This window comes from Aquarana catesbeiana, linkage group LG03, assembly GCF_042186555.1.
Source record: "Aquarana catesbeiana isolate 2022-GZ linkage group LG03, ASM4218655v1, whole genome shotgun sequence".
NCBI classification, from domain to species: domain Eukaryota; kingdom Metazoa; phylum Chordata; class Amphibia; order Anura; family Ranidae; genus Aquarana; species Aquarana catesbeiana.
In genome coordinates, this window is record NC_133326.1 from 698166192 (window position 1) to 698186736 (window position 20545).

A 20545-nucleotide genomic window follows, 5' to 3' on the forward strand; every position below is an offset into this window, starting at 1 on the left:
CGCATTGTTAATATAACTGCAGGGAACCCAAGTGTTTAAAAGTGAGGAGACTTGCTTGGCCACATGCTACCTTATTGGCTCTTCTTTACCACCTGACCATAGTTAAAAGGCCAGGAAGTTCATTATTAGCAGTTGGTTACTATAGCTGTAAAATTGCGTATTATTTTGCTGGATTAGCAAATCGAAAAACAGGATGAGTTCACTTCCGACTCATGCTCACCTTGAACCTATATCTCATCCTTAATTGGTTTTTCCACTTTATTACAAAAAAATTAGCATTGCCCCAGGTTCAGACGCAGAGACCCCTGAGCATGCATTTGTAAGTACCAATAAAATTCATCAGACATTGAGTGAAATCCAGGTTTCGGAAGAACATTGTCATAATAGTGATTGGAGATCCAAACTCCATCCAGGTCCTCAGAAAAGGGCCAGAATCCATAAAGTGTCACCGTTTCACAAACTTCAGCCGCCACGCTCACCATCATGAGGCCGGAAGACAGTAGATGAAACTTAAGTCCCATACTTTTCCAATGAGCGTCCAACTTCCGGAGGTAGTCCGGGTTGAAGAAGACAACTCTGCTTTTCAAGTCAAATTCTTTGATGGTGTGGAGTGCCCGAAAGGAGACCTCCGTGTTCATTGAAAATGAGAACGCTGGTAGTAGGATCATAGAGGAGCCATATTCCTTCACCATGGTGATAAATGGTTCCTTCTTCTTCCTGAGGCTACTGAACCTATCAAAGGAGAAATAAACAACTCCTCCATTTAAAAGGAAAATTAATCTTCACCCTACATTCTTAACTAGCTCAAATAGTTTGTCTAAATACTTTCCTGGTAGTAAAAAATGTTGTAGGAAACATCTAGAAGTTAAAGAAGAGGGGGGTCCCTCTAGAACAGGGGTCTTGAATTAAAATTTATGGAGGTCCAGTCAGTAAAATTTTCTTTTGGCAGAGGTCCGAATCTCATTTTTGCACTAAATCAGTGTCTTTAGTGAACCTTTCACATCATAGCCCCCTTTGCATTAGAGCCACCTTTTAACATCAGTATCCTCAGCCCCCTTCACATCACAACCCCCCTTAACATCAGTTACCCCTTTTCATCACAAGCCATCTTTTAAAGCAGTTCCTCAGTGTCCTCAGTTCCCCTTCACCTCACAGCCCCCCTTAACACTGGAGGGCCCCATCACTTTGCAGTGCCCTTCACATCAGTGTCCCTTCACAACACAGTACCCCTTATGCCACATTGCTGTTCCACATCATCGCGAACTGAAAGTCATGTATAATAGCAGTTCTACTTCCTTAGTACTTACTTACTTGTTAAATTATATCTAAAGGCAAAACATATTTTTTGGTGTTGGATAGAGTGGAGAGAGATTAGATCCCCCGTCAGGTTTTTATTGCGGTCTGTGCCCCCGTTAGGAAGATTCTCCCTCTCTATTTGTCGTGTTTACTGTTATCATTGAAAGTGAAAGCAAAAGAAAATCCGAAATTTTGGGTTGTCCCCAGAACAGGTTTAAAGGGGGAAACCTTCCAATGGAGACGACCAGGAATTCCCTCTCAATGATTATGTCCAAAAATCTGCGCTAGTTGGAAATGTGATATGAACAATTCAATAACCACTAATCCAATGGTGAATTAATTTTTGTAATAAAAATATTGAAGTGTAGAAAGTTCACGTGAAGCAAAATAGTGAAAACGATCATCAGCAAAAATGATCTTTAAAGTTCCGACACCAACATAAATGGGAGTTCCTTAAGTGATACCCACCACTTCAGTTAAAAGAGGCGCTTACCAAATCATATGGACCTTCTATTGCTAGAAAGGTCAACCAAGCTTTGGTAGTATCCCTTGATGGGAAGCTGTAAACAGATATGCCCTCCTATGGTCTCAGACACCCGTCACTTATCCCCAGGCCACCCGTATTCCCTCTCAATGTCCTATGGGATAGGAAGTGAAGAGAAATCCCTCCAACGGAGCACGCTGGGCAAAAAAGCCTGACAGTGAATATAACCCTCTCTTACCTTGTCCAAAATAAGAAAAAAATGTTTAGCCTATAGTTTTTATTTTAAGGACACCAGGAGGTGCAGGCACCTTAACAACCAATGACGTCACTGGCCCAATTCACTTACATGGCAAGGAATCCCTAGAAATGTAAGCAAAGGGGCTGAATAGTATAAACAAAATGGCATGGGGTTCCCCTCAATTCATTCTAAGCCCTTTAGGCCTGGTATCCATTTTAAGAGGCGCCACATGCAAAAACAAAAATATGTTTCCCTAGATTTCAAGACACTTAATCTGAGCATGCAGCCTGGCACGTGCCCCCCTGAACCATACCAGGCCACACATACCAGGTCACACAAGCATCTTGTTCCCATGTTGATAAAGGACAGGGGCTTCTTCCCCACAACCCTAGCCCGGTGGTTGTGGGGGTCTGTGGACAGGGGGAATCTGGAAGAACACTTTAACAATAAGGGGGCACCTAGATACTGCCCCTTATGTGAATGATCAGGGGTACATAATACCCCTAACCATTCACAAAAAAATGTATGCAGTAAAAAAAAAGCCACAAAGACAGACAATTTTTGACAAATCCTTTAATAAAAATAAAAACCCCAAAAAATGTTCATCCACCACCAATAATATCACCCATTGATGTAGATCCTTATAGCCGCTGAGACAAATGTTATCCAATTGCTTGCCTCCAACTGAATGGCAGTTTCTGTGGATGACAGCTGTTGCATACAAAGGGCGGGATCTCCTGAGTGACACCATTGACCATATAGGGACAGTTCATTATAGGGTCAATGATGTCACCCTGCAGACCCCGCCCCCTTGTATATAACAGCTGTTATCTCTTTTCCCGCTTGTCATTCAGCAGGAGGCAAGAGAACGGCAGGGGTTTTCCTTGTCTTTCAGTGGGTGGGCAGGCATTGAGAACGATGTAGATCTACATGGATGGACAACAAGATTGACAGTGAATGTGCATCAAGGGGACATTTTGGGGGGGGGTTTACTTTTATTAAAGGAAACGGTTTTCTTTTTTCACTGATTACGATTACCCCATACTCATTCACAAGAGGGGCACGGCCTCTGGGTGCCCCCTTATTGCTAAAGGAGTCTTTCAGATTTCGATATGCCCCCTGCCCACAGACCCCCACAACCACCAGGCCAGGGTTGTAGCAAAAAAAGCCCTTGCCTTCATTGGGGTAAACTCCCATATAGAGTGAATGTGGCCTGGTATGGTTCGGTGAGGTTCCACCCCTTTCCTGGCCAGCCAAGCTGTATGTTCAAATTTAGGGTCTAGTGTGGATTTTTAGGGGGACCTCACAATTTTTTTTTTTTGGTGGGGTAACCCCCCTAAAATAACTTGCCTACCGATATATATATATATATATATATATATATATATATATATATATATATATATATATATTTATTTATATATATATATATATATATATATATATACACACACACGTACAGTATATATATGTATACTGTACCTTCCAGTTTGCAAGTGGTTTACCGGGATTATGGCTAAAGCTATCAGCCATAACCCCGGTATTGTTTTTTTTTTTCAGCTGGCTTTCATTTGAAAGCGTTCTGAGCAGCTCATGAGCCACTGGAGCGCTTTCAGAACGTCCCCTTCCACTGCTCACTGGTGTCTCTCGGGCTTGCCGTTTCCACCAGCTTGCCTGAGAAACGATCCGCCAGTGCTGCCGGCTGGTCACACAGGTGATCAAAGAGTAGATCAGCATTGATTGCCTCCATGGCCTTGGAGGGCCAGAGCGACGTCATGACATCACTTCCGGTCCAGGGTAGAAGTAAACAATTTTTTTTTAAAAGCAAAAGATCAAAAATTTGATCTTAAGCTTTTAATGCTTGTAATAGGAATAAAAGTGCTAAAAAAATAAATTAATTAAGGGACAGTGTAAAAAAAAAAAATAAATAAATAAAAAGTAAAAAGTAAATTAAAGCGTCTCCATCCCTCTGTGCTCGCTCGTACGAGCGAGCGCATACGCAAGTAGAGCACGTATATGTAAACGGCGTTCGCACCACACATGCGAGTTATCGCCGCAAACGTTAGAGCGAGAGCAATAATTCTAGTGCTAGGCCTCCTCTGTAACGCTAAACTGGTAACCTGTAAAGGCGTTTAAAACGTTGACTATGGAGGTTTTTAAGTACCATAGTTTGTCGCCATTCCACGAGCATGAGCAATTTTAAAGCGTGACTTGTTAGGTATCTATTTACTCGGCATAACATTATACAAAATAAATTGAGATATATAAAGTAGTGTTTCGTTTTTATTTTAAAATTAATTAAAATTATTTTTTTTTCATAAAAAAAATTGCAACAATTGCCATTTTATTCTCTCTCTCTCTCTCTCTCTCTCTCTCTCTCTCTCTCTCTCTCTCTATATATATATATATATATATATATATATATATGGTGATGTATATGTTTGGGGGTTTTAAGTTATTTTCTAGCAAAAAATAAATGATGCTGATTTAAACTTGTAAACAAAAAGTGCCAGAAAATGCCTGGTCTTCAAGTGGTTAAAATCCATACCAGACTCAGCTGTCTAATATGAATTTTGGGGGGGGGGCTGTACGCATTTTTTTTTTTTTTTTTACTTACATTTTTTTTTGGGGGGGGGACCTTTGAAAGGGTCTTTGTGTCTGAAGAGAAATGTAATTTGCCAGCAATTTAAAACAAATCTCCCTTTGTAAATATAAGTACTTTAAAAAAAGAAGATCACTGCTCCCCTCCAAATAAAACTTATTTATTTATTTATTTTTGCACTGTTCTCCAAGCCAGTGTCCAGCCCCCATGATATTTTTTGGCAACCCCTTGCCTATCAGTCCAGAAAATGGGCATTTTTGATCCGACAGGTTGGACTCCCATTGATTTCTTTGACGTTCACCAAACCCTACTTGAGCCAAACCCAAGGCAGCTCAGCTCATCACTACTAACGAAAGATGTACGAAGGAATTTCAAGCAAGTCCCACAAAAGTTGACCGTTATCAGATCTTCATACGTGAGATATGAAAAGGATTGAGAAATGATTAACAACATTCCTGTATGCGCCAGAATGTATGCACAGAAAGAAGAATGGAGTGGTAGCTCCAAATTGAGAAAACCAATATGTCTAGTTGAGAGAATGGGCATCGTTAGAATAATATTTAAATTTCTAAGTGTTGTAACAAAATTTTATTTTTTCACCACTTTTTTTTTTTTTATTTCTACAAATAACACATTTGGGTGCAAATTAGTTACTTAATTGTTATGACTTTCCACCCAAAAAACAGTTCCGAGCCACATTTCTTCTTTAAAATCTTAATTCTTATACATGTACAGGGTGTATATCCAGGGCCATCTTAAATAAGGATTGGACCCTGGGCAAAAATTTCCTTGAGCCAACCCCCCCATGCAATTTTGCTCTCCACCCCAACATCCGCCCAAAAAATCTCCTATTCCTTCTCATGTTAGTTAGTCCATCTCAGGAGTCAGCAAGAGAGGGTGGCTACATTCCTACCTACAGTAGGACCATAAAGCAGGAACTTATCCACCCTCTAACAGAAAATCTGATCACAGCAGTAAAAAAAAAAAAAAAAAAAAAAAAAAAAAAAGGAGAAAGCTGAGAGCAAGAGAATTAACTTTTTTGGAGCTAAGAATATGCAATCGCTGGTCGCTTTATTAGGTAAACCTGTTCAACTGCTTGGTAAAACAAATTGCTAACCAGCCAATCACATGGCTGCAACTCAATGCTTTTAGGCATCTAGACGTGGTGAAGACGATTCCAGTGACTTTGAACGTGGTGGCATGGTTGTTGGTGCCAGACGGGCCGGTCTGAGTATTTCTGGGATTTTCACGCACAACCATCTCTCGGGTTTACACAGAATGGTAGGAAAAAGAGAAAATATCCAGTGAGTGGCAGTTGTGTGGAGGAAAATGCCTTGTTGATGTCAGAGGAGAGTGGGCAGACTGGTTGGAGATGATAGAAAGGCAACAGTAACTCAAATAACCTCTCGTTACAACCAAGTGTCAGGGCTGGGCTCAGCCCTTCCTTCTCTGAGATGGCTGCTCAGCTGTCGGCTAATTGCCAGCTACTATCTCTCCAGTTGCTCAGCTGTTGATGATATCCTGCTCGTCAGTCCTGCCTACTTAAGCCATCCAGTCTAGTGGATTTCTGCTTTCACCTTGGTCAACATCACAGAAACTGAGAGGCTCTCCTGCAATCCTGTTCAAGACTTGCTTTGCTGACATCCCTTCTGGCTCCAGATCCCGCTTGCTGTTCCACTACATTGATCCTTTACTTCTGGCTTGGCTGACTATCTGTTCCGGTTACTGAACTCTGGCTATGTTTGGACTACGTTTGTTCTTTTTACTTTTATTATTAAAAAAGTGTGATGTAACTGTACTTCTGTCTCGGCCTGATTTCATGGTTTCTGACACCAAGGTATGCAGAATACCATCTCTGAACGCACAACACATCGAACCTTAAAGCAGATGGCCTACAGCAGCAGAAGACCATACCAGGTGCCACTCCTGTCAGCTAAAAATAGGAAACGGAGGATACAATTTTCACAGGCTCACCAAAATTAGACAATAGAAGATTGGAAAAGTGTTGCCTGGTCTGATGAGTCTGGATTTCAGCTGCGACATTCAGATGGTGGGGTCAGAAATTGGCGCATGGATCCATCCTGCCTTGTATCAATGGTTCAGGCTGGTGGTGGAGGTGTAATGGTGTGGGGGATATGTTCTTGGCACATTTTGGGCCTCTTTAGTACCAGCTGAGCATCGTTTGAACACCACGGCCTACCTGAGTATTGTTGCTGACCATGTCCATCCCTTTATGACTACAGCGTCCCCTTCTTCTGATGGCTCCTTCCAGCAGGATAATGCACCATGTCACAAATCTCCAATCATCTCACCACTGGACAATGAGGTCACTGTACTCCAATGTCCTCCACACTCACCACATCTCATCCAATAGAGGACCTTTGGTGATGTGGTGGAACTGGAGATTCTGGATGTGCAGCCGACAAATCTGCAGCAACTGCGTGATGCTATCATGTCGCTATGGAGCAAAATCTCTGAGGAACGTTTCCAACACCTTGTCGTATCTATGCCACGAAGAATGAAGGCAAAAGGGGTCCAACATGGTACTAGCAAGGGGGAATTAATAAAGTGGCCGGTGAGTGTATATCAAAAAGGTTGTGGACTCTATACATTTCCTATAGACTAAATAATAAACACTGATTTGGGTTGTTTTTTTTCCTACAAAATGTAGCAGAATACATTTTGGCATAACTGTATGAAGAAAGATTATGTATTTGCAAAATTTTATAACAGAAATGAATAAAACTTTTTTTTTCAAAATTTTCAGTATTTTTTGTTAATTTAGCATTAATAAATAAATACAATTTAAAAACACAGGCGGTGATTTAAATACCACTGGAAGAAAGCTCTATTTGGTTTGACCAAAATGATAAAAATTGCCATTCAAAGTTTACTCCCCTTTTCCTGCCCAGGCCAATTTCAGCTGAAATTGGCCTGGGCAGGAAAAGGGGAGTAAAAGTGTCCGTTTTTTAAAGTGGTTACCCTAGGGGTCTCTTCTTTTATAAACGTCCCCCCCCCCCCCCCGTGCCTGCCAGCGATGTGATTTGAGCCACGCATGCGCAGCTCACATCACATTAAGAGCCCGCTCTGTGTGCTGCGGCGATGTGACTCCCATGCGCATGCGCAGGAGGGATGTCACTGCAGCCTGTCCATTCAAGCTGCAAAGGTTGAGAAGCCAGAAAGAAGACTGGGAGAAGGGGGGTGTGCTGAGGGCCAAGGGGAGCTGTGAAGGGCTCAGTTTGCAGGTAAATCGGTCATAATGTGCTAGCATGCGGTGCATACTAGCGCATTATGACTTAAACCTGCAGGGACCAGTGTTTTTTATTTTTAAAAAGGACTTCACTACCGCTTTCGGCCTGGTTCACATGTATGGCAGGTTTGCACAGGCACAACAGCCCATTCATTAGAATGGGCCGCCACGCCTGCGTTTCCTGCAAAAAAAAGGTGCATGCAGTGTTTTAAAACCCCTTGCCGCCCAGGTCAATTCTGACATTTCTCTCCTACAAGTAAAAACCATAATTTTTTTTTCTAGAAAAAACATAGAACCCACAAACATTATATATGTTTTTTTTTTTTTTTTAGCAAAGGCCCTAGAGAATACAATGGCAGTCGTTGCAACTTTTTATCTCGCACGGTATTTGTGCAGCAATTTTTCAATAGTGTTTTTTTTTGGAAAAAGTTTTGTGCTTTAAAAAAAAAAACAAAACAGTAAAGTTAGCCTAATTTTTTTGCATAATGTGAAAGATGAATTACGGCGAGTAAATAGATACCCAACATGTCACGCTTCAAAATTGCACACGCTCGTGGCGCCAAACTTCGGTACTTGAAATTTCCCCATAGGCGACGCTTTTAATTTTTTTTACTGGTTACATGTTTTGAGTTACAGAGGAGGTCTAGGGCTAGAATTATTTCTCTCGCTCTAACGATCGCTGCGATACCTCACATGTCTGGTTTGAACACAGTTTTCATACGTGGGCGGGACTTGCGTATGCGTTCGCTTCTGCGTGCAAGCTCACAGGGATAGGGGCGCTTTAATTTTTTTTTTTTTTTATTGTTAATTTTACTTTTATTTTGTTTTTTTTAGTTTGACATTTAAAAAAAAAAAAAAATTTGATCACTTTTATTCCTATTACAAGGAATGTAATCTTTACAGTGAGATATGGGGTCAATAAGACCTCACATCTCACCTCTAGGCTGGGAAGCCTGAAATAAAATAAAAATTAAAATGATCACGGCTTCCCGGCCGAGGTGGAACCATTTGTTTGAATGCAGAGGCCGGGCGTGACGTCATAACATCGCGCCCGATCATAGAGACTCCGGTGACCATCTGGTCTGCCGAAAATCTCTATGGTCACCATCCGGGGCCGGCGGATCCTGTGTCCGACTCACTGATGGTAGCGAGGAGTCGGTAGAAGCACCGGAGGGCGGCGGGAGGGGGGGGGACGTCCCCTCTCGCCACCCGTAAGAACGATCAAGCGGTGATACAGCCGCTATGATCATTCTTATTTTGTAGGGAATCGCCGGCTGAAAAAGCTGATATCTGAATGATGCCTGTAGCTGCACCCATCATTCAGATATCACCGCTCAAAGTTAAGGACGTCATATGAAGGCCGTTGGGCGGGAGGTGGTTAAAAAAACGCAGTGGCCTCGAAATCGCATCGTACGTTTGCACCAATGCGACTTACCTGCAGTTCCCGCAACCCGCGATGTGTTTTGAGATGCGTGGCCCACGCATCTAAAAAAAATGCAGCATGTTTGCAGGTGCGGGAACGGCAGGGAAATCGCATGGTGCGATTTCAAGGCCACTGCGTTTTTAAAACGCTGCATGCACCTTTTTTTTTTTTTTCTGCAGGAAATGCAGGCGTGGCAACTAGGGTTGACACCTTTTCTTCAAGGCAAACCCGAACTGCCGTAGTAATGCAGTGCGCGTAGGGTGCTGCAGCGAACAGTGGGTGTGGCCAAATTGCTCTTGGTGGCATCATCTCCCTGCACCCGAGTGATGCGGAACCTGCCCCCAGACAGCCGCCTGCAGCTCCCAGATGGCAACAAATTTGTGTGTGACTATCTTGGTTACTTGGGGAGCCACAGCCCGGTCTGAATAATGTGTCCGGGTTTTCGGTTTGCCTGTAACCCGGACACGTGATTTGAAACCCGGACTGTCCGGGTGATTCCCGGACAGGTGGCAACCCCTAATGGCAGCCCATTCTAATGAATGGGCTGTTGTGCCGCATACATGTGAACCAGGCCTAAAAGAAGCCCATCAAGCAGTGCTGCGTTTTCAATGTCTGTGTGGAAGATGTCAGCACAGTGCCACTGGTCTTGTGGGCCACCATGCCACGTGCTCTCTACATAAAAGCCACAGCCGGGTCAGAGTATATGGGGAGCCAGGAGAGGAGAAGGACCTTCCTGGTCCTGGTCTGCCGAGCTCCGCTCACCATCCGTGGGCTCACACTCGTGCTTCCAGCTGCCACTTGCACTCTGACATCGGCTCCTGCCCAAGGCCTCCCGAGTCAAGGTCCTGCTGTACAGGCATGGCATGGGGCGGAGTCAGAGCGTCATTGGAGCTCACGGACCCGCCCACTCCTTGATTGAGGAATTTTGCAGCAAAGCTAGGGTTGCCATCTGTCCGGGATTCACCCGGACCAGGGGTGGACTGACAACACATGGGGGCCCCGGGACAATAGGAGATTATGGGGCCCCCGGGCAATAGGAGAAGATTATGGGGCCCCTGGGGCAATAGAAGATTATGGGGCCCCCAGGCAATAGGAGATTATGGGGCCCCCAGGCAATAGATTATGGGGCCACACAGTATACACACACAGAATACACACACAGTATACACACACAGAATACACACACAGTATACACACACAGAATACACACACAGTATACACACACAGAATACACACACAGTATACACACACAGAATACACACACAGTATACACACACAGAATACACACACAGAATACACACACAGTATACACACACAGAATACACACACAGTATACACACACAGAATACACACACAGTATACACACACAGAATACACACACAGTATACACACACAGAATACACACACAGAATACACACACAGTATACACACACAGAATACACACACAGTATACACACACAGAATACACACACAGAATACACACACAGTATACACACACAGAATACACACACAGTATACACACACAGAATACACACACAGTATACACACACAGAATACACACACAGAATACACACACAGTATACACACACAGAATACACACACAGTATACACACACAGAATACACACACAGTATACACACACAGAATACACACACAGAATACACACACAGTATACACACACAGAATACACACACAGAATACACACACAGAATACACACACTGAAAAGTTACTGGAGAGGCGGGGCAGCTATAATCTTGGGATTTAAAAAAAAAACACAGATTTTTACATACTGTCCCTGGTTTTATTGAGGCTGGCAACCCTGAGAGGGCCCCCTAGTGGCATGGAGAGCCCTTGGGCAGTGCCCGAGTGCCCCAATGGTCAGTCCACCCCTGACCCGGACAGTTCGGGTTTGGAATCATGTGTCCGGGTTTCAGACAGCCTGAAACCCAGACACATTAGTTAGACCGGACTATGGCTTCCCAGCAGGGTTGCCGGCTGCGGTTGTCTAAGCTGAGAGTGTCTGTGATGCCGCATACACACGATCGGAATTTCAGCCAGCAAAAGACCGATGAGAGTTTTTCGTCGGAAAATGCGACCGTGTGTAGCCAGCAAAAGATTGAGAGCATGCTCAGATCGGAAAAAGTTCCCATCTGAAATTCCGATCGTCTGTACCAATTCCGACGTACAAAATCCCTACGCATGCTCGGAAACAATTCGACGCGTGCTCGGAAGCATTAAACTTAATTTTCTCGGCTCGTCGTAGTGTTGTACGTCACCGCGTTCTTGACGGTCGTAATTTCAGCGAACTTTGCATGACCGTGTGTATGCAAGGCAAGCTTGAGCGGAATTCCGTCAGAAAAGCCGTTATATATTTTTCCGACGAGAAATCCGCTCGTGTGTACGCGGCTTTACACTCTCTTTCATGCTACCCAAAGTTAGCACTAACACCCCCCCCCCCCCCAAACACACCACACAGACACGGCTCCTACCCCTCTGTGTCTGCCCACACTCCAATCTCAGGCGCTGTGCCTCAGAAAAGGAAAGTGTGGGCTGTAAATTTGCAGTCCAGCAGCCTCAGATACATCTGGATGAGAGGTGCTGACTGCCAAGGGGTGAGTGAGCTCACCATCCATCCCTGTCTGTGACTGACGTCCCCCCCCCCCCCCCTTCTCTCTCCTGCCTCTGAGCGAGTACACTAAGGCAAATCAGGGTTCTCAGAGCGATCCTTACATCAGAGTTCCCCTTTACACCAGAGGCCACAGTGTTCCCCCTTACATCACAGTCTTCTCCATACATCAGAATTCTCAAAGTTCCCCCTTAAATCCAGTTTCCCAGAGCATCCCTTAGGCTAGAGGCCCCAGAGTTCTCCCATACATCGGAGTCTGCAGAGTCCCCCCTTACAGTGAAAGGGAACTCTGCAGATTCAGATGTAGAAGGGGGAACTCTGCAGATTCAGATGTAGAAGGGGGAACTCTGCAGATTCAGATGTAGAAGGGGGAACTCTGCAGATTCAGATGTAGAAGGGGGAACTCTGCAGATTCAGATGTAGAAGGGGGAACTCTGCAGATTCAGATGGATGTAGAATGGGGAACTCTGCAGATTCAGATGTAGAAGGGGGAACTCTGCAGATTCAGATGTAGAAAGGGAACTCTGCAGATTCAGATGTAGAAGGGGAACTCTGCAGATTCAGATGTAGAAGAGGAACTCTGCAGATTCAGATGTAGAAGGGGGAACTCTGCAGATTCAGATGTAGAATGGGGAACTCTGCAGATTCAGATGTAGAAGGGGGAACTCTGCGGATTCAGATGTAGAATGGGGAACTCTGCAGATTCAGATGTAGAAGGGGGAACTCTGCAGATTCAGATGTAGAAGGGGGAACTCTGCAGATTCAGATGTAGAAGGGGGAACTCTGCAGATTCAGATGTAGAAGGGGGAACTCTGCAGATTCAGATGTAAAAGGGGAACTCTGCAGATTCAGATGTAAAAGGGGAACTCTGCAGATTCAGATGTAGAAGGGGGAACTCTGCAGATTCAGATGTAGAAGGGGGAACTCTGCAGATTCAGATGTAGAAAGGGAACTCTGCAGATTCAGATGTAGAAGGGGAACTCTGCAGATTCAGATGTAGAAGAGGAACTCTGCAGATTCAGATGTAGAAGGGGGAACTCTGCAGATTCAGATGTAGAAGGGGGAACTCTGCAGATTCAGATGTAGAAGGGGAACTCTGCAGATTCAGATGTAGAAGAGGAACTCTGCAGATTCAGATGTAGAAGGGGGAACTCTGCGGATTCAGATGTAGAAGGGGAACTCTGCGGATTCAGATGTAGAAGGGGGAACTCTGCAGATTCAGATGTAGAAGGGGGAACTCTGCAGATTCAGATGTAGAAGGGGAACTCTGCAGATTCAGATGTAGAAGAGGAACTCTGCGGATTCAGATGTAGAAGGGGAACTCTGCGGATTCAGATGTAGAAGGGGGAACTCTGCGGATTCAGATGTAGAAGGGGGAACTCTGCGGATTCAGATGCAGAAGGGGGAACTCTGCAGATTCAGATGTAGAAGCAGAAACTCTGCAGATTCAGATGTAGAAGGAGGAACTCTGCAGATTCAGATGTAAAAGGGGAACTCTGCGGATTCAGATATAAAAGGGGAACTCTGCGGATTCAGATGCAGAAGGGGGAACTCTGCAGATTCAGATGCAGAAGGGGGAACTCTGCAGATTCAGATGTAGAAGGGGGAACTCTGCAGATTCAGATGTAGAAGGGGGAACTCTGCAGATTCAGATGTAGAAGGGGGAACTCTGCAGATTCAGATGTAGAAGGGGGAACTCTGCAGATTCAGATGTAGAAGGGGGAACTCTGCAGATTCAGATGTAGAAGGGGGAACTCTGCAGATTCAGATGTAGAAGGGGGAACTCTGCAGATTCAGATGTAGAAGGGGAACTCTGCAGATTCAGATGTAGAAGGGGGAACTCTGCAGATTCAGATGTAGAAGGGGGAACTCTGCAGATTCAGATGTAAAAGGGGAACTCTGCAGATTCAGATGTAGAAGGGGGAACTCTGCAGATTCAGATGTAGAAGGGGGAACTCTGCAGATTCAGATGTAGAAGGGGAACTCTGCAGATTCAGATGTAGAAGGGGGAACTCTGCAGATTCAGATGTAGAAGGGGGGACTCTGCAGATTCAGATGTAGAAGGGGGAACTCTGCAGATTCAGATGTAGAAGGGGGAACTCTGCAGATTCAGTTGTAGAAGGGGGAACTCTGCAGATTCAGATGTAGAAGGGGATACTCTGCAGATTCAGATGTAGAAGGGGGAACTCTGCAGATTCAGATGTAAAAGGGGAACTCTGCAGATTCAGATGTAGAAGGAGGAACTCTGCAGATTCAGATGTAGAAGGAGGAACTCTGCAGATTCAGATGTAGAAGGGGAACTCTGCAGATTCAGATGTAGAAGGGGGAACTCTGCAGATTCAGATGTAGAAGCAGAAACTCTGCAGATTCAGATGTAGAAGGAGGAACTCTGCAGATTCAGATGTAGAAGGAGGAACTCTGCAGATTCAGATGTAAAAGGGGAACTCTGCGGATTCAGATGCAGAAGGGGGAACTCTGCAGATTCACATGTAGAAGGGGGAACTCTGCAGATTCAGATGTAGAAGGGGGAACTCTGCAGATTCAGATGTAGAAGGGGGAACTCTGCAGATTCAGATGCAGAAGGGGGAACTCTGCAGATTCAGATGTAGAAGGGGGAACTCTGCAGATTCAGATGTAGAAGGGGGGAACTCTGCAGATTCAGATGTAGAAGGGGGAACTCTGCAGATTCAGATGTAGAAGGGGGAACTCTGCAGATTCAGATGTAGAAGGGGGAACTCTGCAGATTCAGATGTAAAAGGGGAACTCTGCGGATTCAGATGCAGAAGGGGGAACTCTGCAGATTCAGATGTAGAAGGGGGAACTCTGCAGATTCAGATGTAGAAGGGGGGAACTCTGCAGATTCAGATGTAGAAGGGGGAACTCTGCAGATTCAGATGTAGAAGGAGGAACTCTGCAGATTCAGATGTAGAAGGGGGAACTCTGCAGATTCAGATGTAGAAGGGGGAACTCTGCAGATTCAGATGTAGAAGGGGGAACTCTGCAGATTCAGATGTAGAAGGGGGAACTCTGCAGATTCAGATGTAGAAAGGGAACTCTGCAGATTCAGATGTAGAAGGGGAACTCTGCAGATTCAGATGTAGAAGAGGAACTCTGCAGATTCAGATGTAGAAGGGGAACTCTGCAGATTCAGATGTAGAAGGGGGACTCTGCGGATTCAGATGTAAAGGGGGTTTCTTGTTATTAACTTCATATCATTAGAAATGTTATTTAATAGCAAAATATATGTATAGTTTATACTATGAAAAAAAAAATTGCTGTGCGCCACTAAAGTGTTCGGGTTTGACCTGAAGAAAATATGGCAACCCTAAGCACAGAGCGCTTATGTCAGCTGTTGCTTGTGTGGAGTGGACTGGAGGGATCGTTTTGCTGCCCCGATGGGGCTCCCAATTTGCAGGCAGTGCGGGCTTAGGGGAGGGCAGTGACGGTGGGCCCTGGGCAGCTGCCCCATTTGCCCTGTGTTAAAGACGGCCCTGTATATATCCCTGCACTACAAATTAACAATTTCCTAGCGCTATTGCCCCGTGCACATGAGCGGGTTTTCCGTCGGAAAAATCTTGGATGGTTTTTCCGACGGAATTCTGCTCAAGCTTGGCTTGCATACACACGGCCATACAAAAGTTCTCTGAACTTACGACCGTCAAGAACGCGGTGACGTACAACACTACGACGAGCCGAGAAAATGAAGTTCAATGCTTCCGAGCATGCGTCGAATTGTTTCCGAGCATGCGTAGGAATTTTGCATGTCGGAATTGGTACAGACGATTGGAATTTCCAATCGTAACTTTTTCTGACCGAAAAATTGAGAACCTGCTCACAATCTTTTGCTGGCTGGAATTCGGCCAGCAAAAGTCCAATGGAGCATACACATGGTTGCATTTTCCGACCAAAAGTTCTCATCTGTCCTTTGCTGGTCGAATTTCCGATCATGTGTACGCAGCATAAGTTTATTCATTTGGCATCTTTTTTTTTGCATAAGATTATATTCATTTTAGAGACGGGAGCACATTTCCGCATGCTGGTAAGTCCCACCATTCTCTGTCTATACTTCAATTTGTTTCATATTAGGAAGACACCGGCACATACTTATCAATAAGGATGCTTGGGTTTGCCGTGACAAGATCGGTCTTTGTCCCCACATCATTCGTCCAATTCAATGGAGGTAAGTTTAACCTAAAAAGAAAAAAAAGGGGAAGAGATGAGGACTGATATGGGGGAAACTGTAAAGAACTCAACTAGCAACCTCATCTCTCAACTATAGCCTTACCTGAACACAAAGTCTGCCCGGTCAATCTCATTGCCACAAAAGCTGTTGTTTAAAATTCCACCATTGCCCACCACTGCACAGCTTCTGATTTCTTTCTGGAAAGGAGACTTCTGCAATGAGAGAGACATCGTAATCGAATAGGAGCCACGTGCTGGGCTGCTTGTCCTTCACAACTAACCATGTGGTGGGGGAGCACATGCACTCTCTATGTGGGGTGGTGCAGCGTGGTGCGGAGGCAGTGAACACACAGAGTCCGTTTGCAGGGAACAGAACTTGTATTAATGCAGAATCCAGTAATTCATCACAACCCGGTGGGAAAGCCCGGCCGCGAAAACTCACAGCATATAACAGTGGTGTACAGCAGAGAAGGTCTCAGATGTGCCAACAGCATCTATTTTGAGGGGCGGATTGCGTCCAAATGGGGAGGTTTCCAGGAAGGATGACATGTCCCTATTGTTTCCCCACTTGTCTGGAACCTCTCCCTGCCAATAATCACTGTCCCTATCAGATGGGTGACCTGTCCCTATACTACCCACATGTGAAATGCACGCCAAGCCTGGGAGCCAGGGTCTTAAATAGGCTCAAGATGGCTGCTAGAGTCACATGGGGTGCCAGCGTCCAATCTGACAGCGGTCTCCTGTGATTGCAGGAAGTCATAGAGAAAATAAGATCCTCAAAACGTCCTTCCCCTTCTGCATCGCTGCTTCAGTTGAGCGCCACCTGCACTGGGAAGTACAGACTGCACTCCGTGACCCAGGAAACCAGAGGAACCACGTTCCTCTTGTCTTCCTCTCCCCCTGCACTGATGCTGTAGTTGAGCGCCCTCTGCAATGGAGAAAGTAGACTGCACCTGCCTACATGTAACCAATTCCTGTTGATACAGGATGGTCTCCCAGACCAACTGTGGCACTATGGAAATGGCAACCTACCTAAAGTACCCCTTGGACCCTGTCAGTGCTCAAACACACACTAGTGGGCTTCCAGCATGGTCTAACCAGCACCGTCCAAGTAGCTCATCCCATACCTGTTTTAGGCCTTATGGAAATTGACCCCAATAGCAGATTCACCCAGCACTATTTGTTTCCAGAGGATATCCCCATCTTGAGGTTAGGAGAAGGAAGAGTCAAAAGCAGGAAAACTTTTATCTGTTTAGTAAAAGCAGATTTAAACATTTACATGCTTTGGTCATCCCAATTATAAAAGAGCATTCCTTAAAGTTGCAAACAATACAGAAAACTTTGGCAAGAGGAGCTCATACTTCTCAGAGGGGTTTGCCAGAGTCCAGCACAACATGCAGAGGTGAAGCGAGGAGTTTCAATAGGTTTGCACTATTCCTCCTCGCCACCCCCCTAAAGCCATGGCTTGGTCCTTCAGACACTTCCCATAATGTACCAGTCCCGTGCCCCTGCCTAACAACATAAGACATTGCTATGAAATTCACTATGATGTATTACTATGAAATATCTGGAGCTCCTTTACCAATATAGGTTTAGTGCGTACATAGGAGGCCAAGTGCACAATAGCTCTGGATGGACAGTTGGATAAATGGCTCTATATTTAGAATATATATGGTCTATAAACCAGAAGCTCTGGACAGACAGTTGGATAAATGGCTCTATAATTAGGATGTATCTGGTCTATAAACCAGAGGCTCTGGATGGACAGTTGGATAAATGGCTCTATATTTAGAATATATCTAGTCTATAAACCAGAGGCTCTGGATGGACAGTTGGATAAATGGTTCTATATTTGGGATGTATCTGATTTTTAAACCAGAGGCTCTGGATGGACAGTTGGATAAATGGCTCTATATTTAGGATGTATCTGGCCTATAAACCAGAGATTCTTGATGCACAGTTTTATAAATAGCTCCATATTTACGATGTATACAGACGCAGTTGCTAAATATTGCTGTTACTGTTCTGGTATTAGGCCAAAATTACTGCTTTTCTGGTATAGTGTCACTTTAAATAGTTTGGCTGATTGCTGTGGGGGTTGGGTCGTGTACAACTTCTTCCTCTGCAGTTGTGTCACTTCCTTTCAATCACCCCATGCAGCGCAGATTACCCCTCCTGACACCGTCTTCTGCTCTACTGACACCATCCTTTGCTCTTCTGACATAATCCACTGCTCTACTGGCACCGTCCTCTGTTCTGCTGATAACATCCTCTGCCCTGCTGACACTGTCCTCTTCTCTTCTGACACTGTCCTCCTTCTCTTCTGACACTGTCCTCCTCCTCTACTGACACTGTCCTCTTCTCTTCTGACACTGTCCTCTTCTCTCCTGACACTGTCCTCTTCTCTTCTGACACTGTCCGCCTTCTCTACTGACAATGTCCTCCTTCTCTTCTGACACTGTCCTCTTCTCTTCTGACACTGTCCTCCTTCTCTACTGACACTGTCCTCTTCTCTTCTGACACTGTCCTCCTTCTCTACTGACACTGTCCTCCTTCTCTTCTGACACTGTCCTCCTTCTCTACTGACACTGTCCTCTTCTCTTCTGACACTGTCCTCTTCTCTACTGATACTGTCCTCTACTCTACTGACACTGTCCTCTTCTCTACTGACACTGTCCTCCTTCTCTACTGACACTGTCCTCCTTCTCTACTGACACTGTCCTCTTCTCTACTGATACTGTCCTCTACTCTACTGACACTGTCCTCTTCTCTACTGACACTGTCATCCTTCTCTACTGACACTGTCCTCCTTCTCTACTGACACTGTCCTCTTCTCTTCTGACACTGTCCTCCTTCTCTTCTGACACTGTCCTCCTTCTCTACTGACACTGTCCTTCTTCTCTTCTGACACTGTCCTCCTTCTCTTCTGATACTGTCCTCTTCTCTACTGACACTGTCCTCTTCTCTCCTGACACTGTCCTCCTTCTCTTCTGACACTGTCCTCCTTCTCTACTGACACTATCCTCCTTCTCTTCTGACACTGCCCTCTTCTCTTCTGACACTGTCCTCCTCTTCTGACACTGTCCTCCTTCTCTACTGACACTGTCCTTCTTCTCTTCTGACACTGTCCTCCTTCTCTACTGACACTGTCCTCTTCTCTTCTGACACTGTCCTCCTTCTCTACTGACACTGTCCTCTTCTCTACTGACACTGGCCTCCTTGTCTTCTGACACTGTCCTCCTTCTCTTCTGACACTGTCCTCTTCTCTCCTGACACTGTCATCTTCTCTTCTGACACTGTCCTCCTTCTCTACTGACAATGTCCTCCTTCTCTTCTGACACTGTCCTCCTCCTCTTCTGACACTGTCCTCCTTCTCTTCTGACACTGTCCTCCTTCTCTACTGACACTGTCCTTCTTCTCTTCTGACACTGTCCTCCTTCTCTACTGACACTAACCTCTTCTCTTCTGACACTGTCCTCCTTCTCTTCTGACACTGTCCTCCTTCTCTACTGACACTGTCCTTCTTCTCTTCTGACACTGTCCTCCTTCTCTTCTGACACTGTCCTCTTCTCTTCTGACACTGTCCTCCTTCTCTACTGACAATGTCCTCCTTCTCTTCTGACACTGTCCTCCTCCTCTTCTGACACTGTCCTCCTTCTCTTCTGACACTGTCCTCCTTCTCTACTGACACTGTCCTCCTTCTCTTCTGACACTGTCCTCCTTCTCTACTGACACTGTCCTTCTTCTCTTCTGACACTGTCCTCCTTCTCTTCTGACACTGTCCTCTTCTCTTCTGACACTGTCCTCTTCTCTCCTGACACTGTCCTCCTTCTCTACTGACACTGTCCTCCTTCTCTACTGACACTGTCCTCCTTCTCTTTTGACACTGTCCTCCTTCTCTTCTGATACTGTCCTCTTCTCTCCTGACAATGTCCTCCTTCTCTTCTGACACTGTCCTCCTTCTCTACTGACACTGTCCTCTTCTCTTCTGACACTCTCCTCTTCTCTCCTGACACTGCCCTCCTTCTCTTCTGACACTGTCCTCCTTCTCTACTGACACTGTCCTCCTTCTCTTCTGACACTGTCCTCCTTCTCTACTGACACCGTCCTCCTTCTCTACTGACACTGTCCTCCTTCTCTACTGACACTGTCCTCTTCTCTACTGACACTGTCCTCCTTCTCTTCTGACACTGTCCTCCTTCTCTTCTGACACTGTCCTCCTTCTCTACTGACAATGTCCTCCTTCTCTTCTGACACTGTCCTCTTCTCTACTGACACTGTCCTCCTTCTCTACTGACAATGTCCTCCTTCTCTTCTGACACTGTCCTCCTTCTCTTCTGACACTGTCCTCCTTCTTCTCTTCTGACACTGTCCTCTTCTCTTATGACACTGTCCTCTTCTCTACTGACACTGTCCTCTTCTCTACTGACACTGTCCTCCTTCT

The 20545-nt window shown here is 45.2% G+C and overlaps 1 pseudogene; it reads right to left on the reverse strand.

Annotated features, from left to right (window-relative positions):
* Positions 1 to 272: 272 nt before the first annotated feature.
* LOC141134846 (alpha-2,8-sialyltransferase 8F-like) overlaps positions 273 to 20545 on the reverse strand; it is a 64322-nt pseudogene continuing 44049 nt past the window's right edge.